Here is an 8,648-nt window from a genome sequence, read left to right on the forward strand (position 1 = left end):
TGTCTGTCTGGGGGCGAGCCAAGCCTGGAGGTGAGCCTGTCTGTCTGGGGGTGAGCCAAGCCTGGAGGTGAGCCTGTCTGTCTGGGGGTGAGCCAAGCCTGGAGGTGAGCCTGTCTGTCTGGGGGTGAGCCAAGCCTGGAGGGGAAACGGCACAAGTTCACAGTCAATTTCGCAGAATACATTTTTACTAAAATTTAGTACATTTTTACTCAAACTGAGTACAATTTTACTCAGTTTAAAAAGGGGAACTATCTTATAAATGGCCTTTTTCAGTGTTTAGCATTGTTTCCTAGCCATGTAGATTTATATTAATATAGGACCTATGTCTCTAATTCTCATATTGGCGCATTCTTCCAATTCTTCTCCTCCTCTCACAATATTCACCCTCTCACTGAACTGAGTCGTCTGAAAATGTGCATATCTGTGATGTCAGAGGTTTCTCAGCTGCATAATAACGTGGCAGTTGGTGTGGCAGTTGCCACCAGGCCGTGTGTTACTTTTTAACAGCGGAGCAGTGCAAGAATGTGACAATTTGACCATGTGACCGCGGCAACGCGGGAGAGCGGCAGTGCGGAAATAGGCTGTCTATTGCCATTCTCTAAGCTCCTTAACAGCGCCTAAACTTAACCGTTCTAACCTTAACCAACTCCGAAACAATGCCTAACCTTAACCTTAACCTTAACCATGCCTAACCTTAACCGGCGAAAGAATACATGTTAAAAAAAAAAATCATGTTAAAAAAAAAAAAATTTATGGGATTCGAACTTGTCAACAACGGACCGCAGGACCGCAGGACCACTGCGTTGCCAGGTGAGCTGAGCGCCGAATGAAAATCATGGCGGATTAGGGCGGTTACATAATGCCGCAAGCTCTGCCGCTCCGCTCTGCGCCTGCACGGGGCGTGTCGCAGCCAATCAGGGAAAACGCGGAAGCAACGGCAGCACTGCTCCGCTGTTATTAAGCAATAAGCCACCAGGCCACACAGTGGTTGGAGCCCAGCCTCAAAACGGCTTAAGATCTCGAGGTAGAAAAATGCTGTTTTTGAGTACTTGATTAGAAATACAAAAGAAAGAAAACGTACAGAGGTGTTCCATAGACTCCACAGGAATTGTGTAAAAGTGCCCGAATAGTGAAAGAAATAGTAAAAATAGTTCCCCTTTAAGTAAAAATGTACTCTAGTTTGAGTAAAATGTACTCTGCGAAATTTACTGTGTGCCATCCCATCATCCAGAGCGGAGATAGGGGAGGACTTCTTGACCCTTGACCCTGAAGATGACGACTGGGGGGTTTCCAGAGAGACTGAAGAAGAAGAAGAAGATATCCAGCGTGGCAGGAACACTCCGTACTATTATACCTTTATGTCTTAAAAAAAGAAATATATCTGCTCACTGCTGGTTGTGTGGAGGTCATTCGTTCGTTCGTCGTAATGATGAAGAATCTGCTCTGGACTTTATACCACAGTACTGGATACTGGAGGCAGCTGTGTCTGCTGGTTTTTAACACAACATGTTCACGTTATACGACAGAAGAAAGACACAGTTTGGTGTATATATATACGGGTCACGGTGTCGTCACCGTCAGTGAGCTCTTGGCGTGTTTACCGCTTTTCGGCGCTCAGCAGAATGGTTGCAATGTATTTTTATTTTTATTTGGCATTAGCCTTTTTGGCTTCTTCTTTATGTTCACTATGTGATATTGTTTTATTGTGTCGTTGATCATACATGTGAATGGAGAATTGTAGTGCATAGCAGTTTTACCACTTGATCAATAAACGTTACATTTTTCTACAATGTTCTTGTGTCCCAACGCTGGTGGTGAACTCTGAATGATCTGAATCTGAATCTCTGACGATCAAGGGCTTCATGTCTTCTAGGGAGACACCATCTAGCCCCACCTCAACCCCCAGAACACACCCTCTAGCACCAGAACACACCCTCTAGCCCCCACCTCAACCCCCAGAACACACCATCTAGCCCCCACCTCAACCCCCAGAACACACCCTCTAGCACCAGAACACACCCTCTAGCCCCCACCTCGACGCCCAGAACACACCATCTAGCCCCCACCTCAACCCCCAGAACACACCCTCTAGCACCAGAACACACCCTCTAGCCCCCACCTCGACGCCCAGAACACACCATCTAGCCCCCACCTCAACCCCCAGAACACACCCTCTAGCACCAGAACACACCCTCTAGCCCCCACCTCGACGCCCAGAACACACCATCTAGCCCCCTCCTCAACCCCCAGAACACACCCTCTAGCCCCCACCTCGACGCCCAGAACACACCCTCTAGCCCCCACCTCACGAAGCAGGATTTCAATGACATGGCTGAGCGCTGCTTTTCTGCTCCAACAAAAGGCAGATCCGGCTGGGAGAGAGAGAGAGAGAGAGAGAGAGAGAGAGAGAGAGAGAGAGAGAGAGAGAGAGAGAGAGAGAGAGAGAGAGAGAGAGAGAGAGAGAGAGAGAGAGAGAGAGAGAGAGAGAGAGAGAGAGAGAGGGAGAGGGAGAGAGGGAGAGGGAGAGGGAGAGGGAGAGAGAGAGAGAGAGACAGACATAGAAAGAGACAGAGAAAGAGACATAGACAGAGAAAGAGACATAGACAGAGAAAGAGACAGAGAAAGAGAAAGAGAGAGAGACAGAGAAAGAGACAGAGAGAGAGAGAAAGAAAGAGACAGAGACAGAAACATAGAAAGAGACAGAGAGAGAGAGAAAGAGAGAGACAGAGACAGAAACATAGACAGAGAAAGAGACATAGACAGAGAAAGAGACAGAGAAAGAGAAAGAGAGAGAGACAGAGAAAGAGACAGAGAGAGAGAGAAAGAAAGAGACAGAGACAGAAACATAGAAAGAGACAGAGACAGAGAAAGAGACAGTCTCAAGGCGAGCACAGAAAGACTCAGAAGTAGCTTCTATCCCCAGGCCATCAGGCTGCTAAACGAACAATGAATGAACACTACACAACAACAACCACCAAACGCACATAGCACACACATCCACACGCACACACCCACTTTAAACAAACACACTGTAGCACCCACTCCACACACTTTATAGCACACACCCACTTTAAACAAACACACTGTAGCACCCACTCCCCACACTTTATATTTATGGATGAAGGATTGCACTACAACTCGTACACCTTACTGTAAATTGTACCTAAAATTGTACCTCATCCCATTTCTGCTTTGCACTAGATAGTACTGTACATTAGTACACTGCATAGTATTGTGTATTGTATATTATATGGTAACTCAGAACATTGTACATATGTCTATACCGAACACTGTGACCTCATTTTCTTCTTCTAAATTCATGCTATATTATGTTATTATGTTATTTGATACTATCTTGTCTAGCACAGTCTCTGGAGCGTAACAGTAAGAAGCATTTTGTATGAAAGTATTCTGTACTTCTGTATGACAACTATTAAAGAACTTGAACTTGAACTTGAACAGACATAGAAAGAGACAGAGACAGAGAAAGAGAAAGAGACAGACATAGAAAGAGACAGAGAAAGAGACAGACATAGAAAGAGACAGAGACAGAGAAAGAGACAGAGAAAGAGACAGAGAAAGAGACAGAGACAGAGAAAGAGACAAAGAAAGAGACATAGAAAGAGACAGAGACAGAGACAGAGAAAGAGACAGAGACAGAGAGAGAGACAGAGACAGAGACAGAGACAGAGAAAGAGACAGAGAAAGAGACGGGAGAAGGACTGGGTGAGAGAAAGACCCCCAGACACACACACACTCACTCTCTCTCTTTCTCTCTCTCTCACACATACACACACACACACACACACGCACACGCACGCACACACACACAGGATCTGCACACAACTGTTGCAGAAAACCAAACGTTACTATGCGAATACTCAACACAACACAAACACAGGGGGAGAGCTTAACCCTTTTGATTACAAAAGAGCCGGAGAGTCTTCCCCTTCCTGCCCGCTGGTCGGTCGGCTTGTTTTTCTTCAGCCCTGGGAGGAGATGCCTGGGAGAGGAGGACCACAGATGGTGAGAACGCTTTATACTTCGTCTCTTACTTTCCCCTTCGTCTTTGTGCTACTTTATACCAACCCTGTAGAGAAGGGATGCACTAAAACTAGGGGTGTGTAACAATGCATCGATGCATCGACGATGCATTGATTGAATCGTTGCCTGAAGAATCGTAATCGTAATCGAATCGTCGTGGGGTCAACTATTTATACATGTCTTACTTTCCTCCTTGTCTTTATGCTACTTTATACCAATCCTAGAGAAGGGATGCACTAAAACTATAGGGGGGGTGGAAATATTTGACCCCACAACGATTCGATTACGATTACGATTCTTCAGGCAACGATTCAATGCATCATGAAATCTCTTCATTTGACCACGATGCGATTCGATACATTTTTCGATCAGTTTAATTCCCCCCAAAATGTTGGAATACACAAATGTGGCTGGGGGAACGGATTCACTCAGCATGAATGGACTATAGGTCAATAATAGGGGTGTAAAGATTTGACCCCACAAGTTACGATTCGATTTGATTACGATTCTTCAGGCAATGATTCAATGTATCATGAAATCTCTTCATTTGACCACGATTCGATTTGATTCGATGCGATCTTAGGATCGATGCAACTGCAACAAGTGTATACGAATGCATTGTATCTTACTAACATTTATTCTACCGTCCATACTCCATCAACCAGATTCATATAAGTTACAGTAATTAGTACTAGTTTACTACTATTAATATTATTACTATAACTTATATGAATCTGGTTGATGGAGTATGGACAGTAGGATATGTTAGTAAGATACAACGTGTTCGTACACTTGTTGCTCTGTTTTCAGTGCATCCCTTCTCTAGGATTGTAGCACTATTGCCGTCTGCAGGCTGGGAACCCGAAGAGGAGTGTTGTTGATGCGACAGCCTGGTGATCCAGCAGATCAGAGTATCATAACGGCAGGATAGATCACGTGTAATAGGGAGGTGTAGTCCGACGTCACTTTGGACCGCCCGCGAGGTCCACCCGTATAGGGATCTATCATTGGGGAAATGGATTATCGGCTATTGTAACAATTCTGCCTCATGAACATTGGAAAGCTTTCCATTTTTGCACAAAATGAGCTTCCTTTTATCACTAACATTATTGTTTAAGCATTTGTGGTTGAAATAAAATTTGGCGATTTCTTTTATTTTTTTTACGATTCATTGCAAATAACTTCATGTTGAGCTATAGATTGTGGATGAATACGGACAGAAAGGTACACCGTGCAAATGTTCATGCTTTATTTGTTTTAAACGAGACGATTTAGAAACGGGCAATGGGGAAATACGTTGCAATTTTGCGAGACGATTCAGAAATGGGTCCATTGGAAATACGTTGCGATTCCAAGAGGGGTGGACCGCACGGGAAACAGCAATGACGTAAATCAACTACACAGAGGTGTTGTGGTAGGGAGGTGTAGTGGCTACTTCCTGGTCTATAGGGAGGTGTAGTGGCTACTTCCTGGTCTATAGGGAGGTGTAGTGGCTACTTCCTGGTCTATAGGGAGGTGTAGTGGTTACTTCGTGGTCTATAGGGAGGTGTAGTGGTTACTTCCTGGTCTATAGGGAGGTGTAGTGGTTACTTCCTGGTCTATAGGGAGGTGTAGTGGTTACTTCCTGGTCTATAGGGAGGTGTAGTGGTTACTTCCTGGTCTATAGGGGGGTGTAGTGGTTACTTCCTGGTCTATAGGGAGGTGTAGTGGTTACTTCCTGGTCTATAGGGAGGTGTAGTGGTTACTTCCTGGTCTATAGGGAGGTGTAGTGGTTACTTCCTGGTCTATAGGGAGGTGTAGTGGTTACTTCCTGGTCTATAGGGAGGTGTAGTGGTTACTTCCTGGTCTATAGGGAGGTGTAGTGGTTACTTCCTGGTCTATAGGGGGGTGTAGTGGTTACTTCCTGGTCTATAGGGAGGTGTAGTGGTTACTTCCTGGTCTATAGGGAGGTGTAGTGGTTACGTCATTGCTGTTTCCCACGCGGTCCACCCCTCTTGAAATCGCAATGTATTTCCAATGGACCCATTTCTAACTTGTCTCGTTTAAAACAGATAAAGCATGACCATTGGCATGGTGTACCTTTCTGTGTGTATTCATCCACAATCTATAGCTCAACATGAAGAAATTTGCAATTAATCGTAAAGGTAGCAAAATAACAACGTTTATGTTTTCGTTTCACTGAGAAACTACACAATGGCCGTGACGTGTGTTAGTTAGGCGACAGCACTGAACGACAGGCTGGTGAGTGTAGTTATTTTTTAACGACAAATTTATAAACCATATAACTAACTTTATCTCAACCAAAAATGCTTAAACAATAATGTTAGTGATAGAAGGGAACTCATTTTATGCAAAAATGGAAAGGCAACATGAGGCAGAATTATTACAATAGCCGATAATTAGGGGTGTAACGATGCATCGATTAATCGAAAAGCATCGATTCTATAATGTGACGATTCAACTGCATCGATTTGAAAATGTTAGAATCGATTATAATCGAAATAAAAAATATATATAACATTTTTTTTTGGTGTGTATTGTTTTTATTGACCTATAGTCCAATCATGCTGAGTGAATCAGTTCCCCCATAGCCACATTTGTGTATTCAAAATTGTTTGGGGAATTAACTGATAGAAAATGCATCGTAAAATTTATCGAATCGAATCGAATCGTGGTCAAATGAAGAGATTTCATGGTGCATTGAATCGTCGCCTGAATAATCGTAATCGAAATGAATCGTTGTGAGGTCGAATCGTTAACACCCCCACTACCGATAATACATTTTCCCAATGATAAATCCCTATAGCCTACGGGTGGACTGCGCGGGAAACTAAAGTGATGTCAGACTACACCTCCCTGTAGTGGGGAAGGTAAACAATGTGAGGGACGGGACAGTGACAGATTTACTGCGATGTGATATGAATGAAAAGGAGTTGTAGGCTGACAGCTGATGTGTGTGTGTGGGGGGGGGGGGGCGTGACGGGTGCCAGGGATGTGTCAGAGCCTGCTGTCGCAAACACCTAACAGCGTGGTGGTCACAGAGAGAACCCGTTTGTCTCCATCGTTCCATGATAATCCCATGTATTTCCATGGGATTCACTGAGCTTTAAAAACACATCCCGTGTCTTGGCTTCACTTCACATAATGCAGCAGTATAGCCGTTTCGGTTGTCTGGAAATTGTGAATTTATGATCTCCTCTCTCTCCCCTAAAAGAGGCCTTGTTGCACGGAATGTTTGTGTAGTTCTCGTTCGTCCAGCATGGCTGCCGGTGTGACATAGCAACCATTGTTTTTTTGTACATGGCAATGGAAGAGACAACGGTAGCTATGTGCAAAACAATGGCTGCTATGTGTTGATCTAACCCTAACTAACCTTACTGTCATGCACTTGTCCTAACCTACGCTGTATAGCACTCAACACTTTGATGAACATTGTTACTCAGCTGATAGAGTTGTGCCCTTCCTTCCTGATGACTTGTCGTACAGAACTTGTAAGTCGCTTTGGATAAAAGCGTTTCAGCTAAATGACTAAATGTAAATGTATCAACAAAAACACGATAATTGGGTGTCATATTACTGGACCATGTCATCAGCAGTGTGATGCCACAGATTACTTGTAAAAATAATCTGATTACTGATTACTCCTTTAAAAAGTAATGTAGTTACTTGACTGATTACTTGATGAAAGTAACTAGGTTACGAAGTCGTCGTCGTCCCCCCTGCTGCTGCCACAACATAAGAATGACAACAGTTTTTTTTTTAATAATGCTTTATTGAAAGTACATAATGTCATAAATCATGATTGGCTGCTCAGACAGGTCATCATGAGACGTCATCAGCCATCAGGCCATATAAGGTCACAGCTGTCCACTGCTCAGGCACTCTAGGACAGTGGTTCCCAAAACGAAATCAAATAGAAAATGTATATAATATAATTTTAATTAAAAATAAAATTGTAAAACCGTTGTGTAATATAAAACATGGCATTATAGTTTGTTATTCTCTCAAATTAGGCTTATCATTATGGGTAAATTATGAGATAGTAACTAAATAGTAACGCACAGCCACTTGGAAAAGTAACTGTAATCAGATTACTGGCTTGTAAAAAGTAACAAGTTAGATTACTATTTAGTATTTACTGAAAAAAGTGATCAGATTAGAGTAACTAGTGGCATCACTGGTCATCAGCAGTGACCAATTAGCCGCTTCCCTTCATCTTCCATCTTTTAGACCACGTCAGCAGTGAAGTGACCAATCAAGTTTCAAGTTTCAAGTTTCTTTATTAGTTGTCATACAGAAATACAGAATACTTTTATATGAAATGCTTCTGTCTGTTTTGCTCCTGAGAGTGTGCTAGATAAAAATAGATAAGTATAAAATAAGTATAAAATTGAAAGTCAAGTACGTAAACAAGTGTAAACAAAACAAAAGTGACCAATCAGCCGCTTGCCTTCGTCTTCCATCTTAGACCATGTCATCAGCAGTGACCAATCAGCCGCTTGCCTTCGTCTTCCATCTTAGACCATGTCATCAGCAGTGACCAATCAGCCGCTTGCCTTCGTCTTCCATCTTAGACCATGTCATCAGCAGTGACCAATCAGCCG

This window comes from Notolepis coatsorum, assembly GCF_963971535.1.
Source record: "Notolepis coatsorum genome assembly, chromosome: 4".
In the NCBI taxonomy this organism is placed as follows: Eukaryota; Metazoa; Chordata; class Actinopteri; order Aulopiformes; family Paralepididae; genus Notolepis; species Notolepis coatsorum.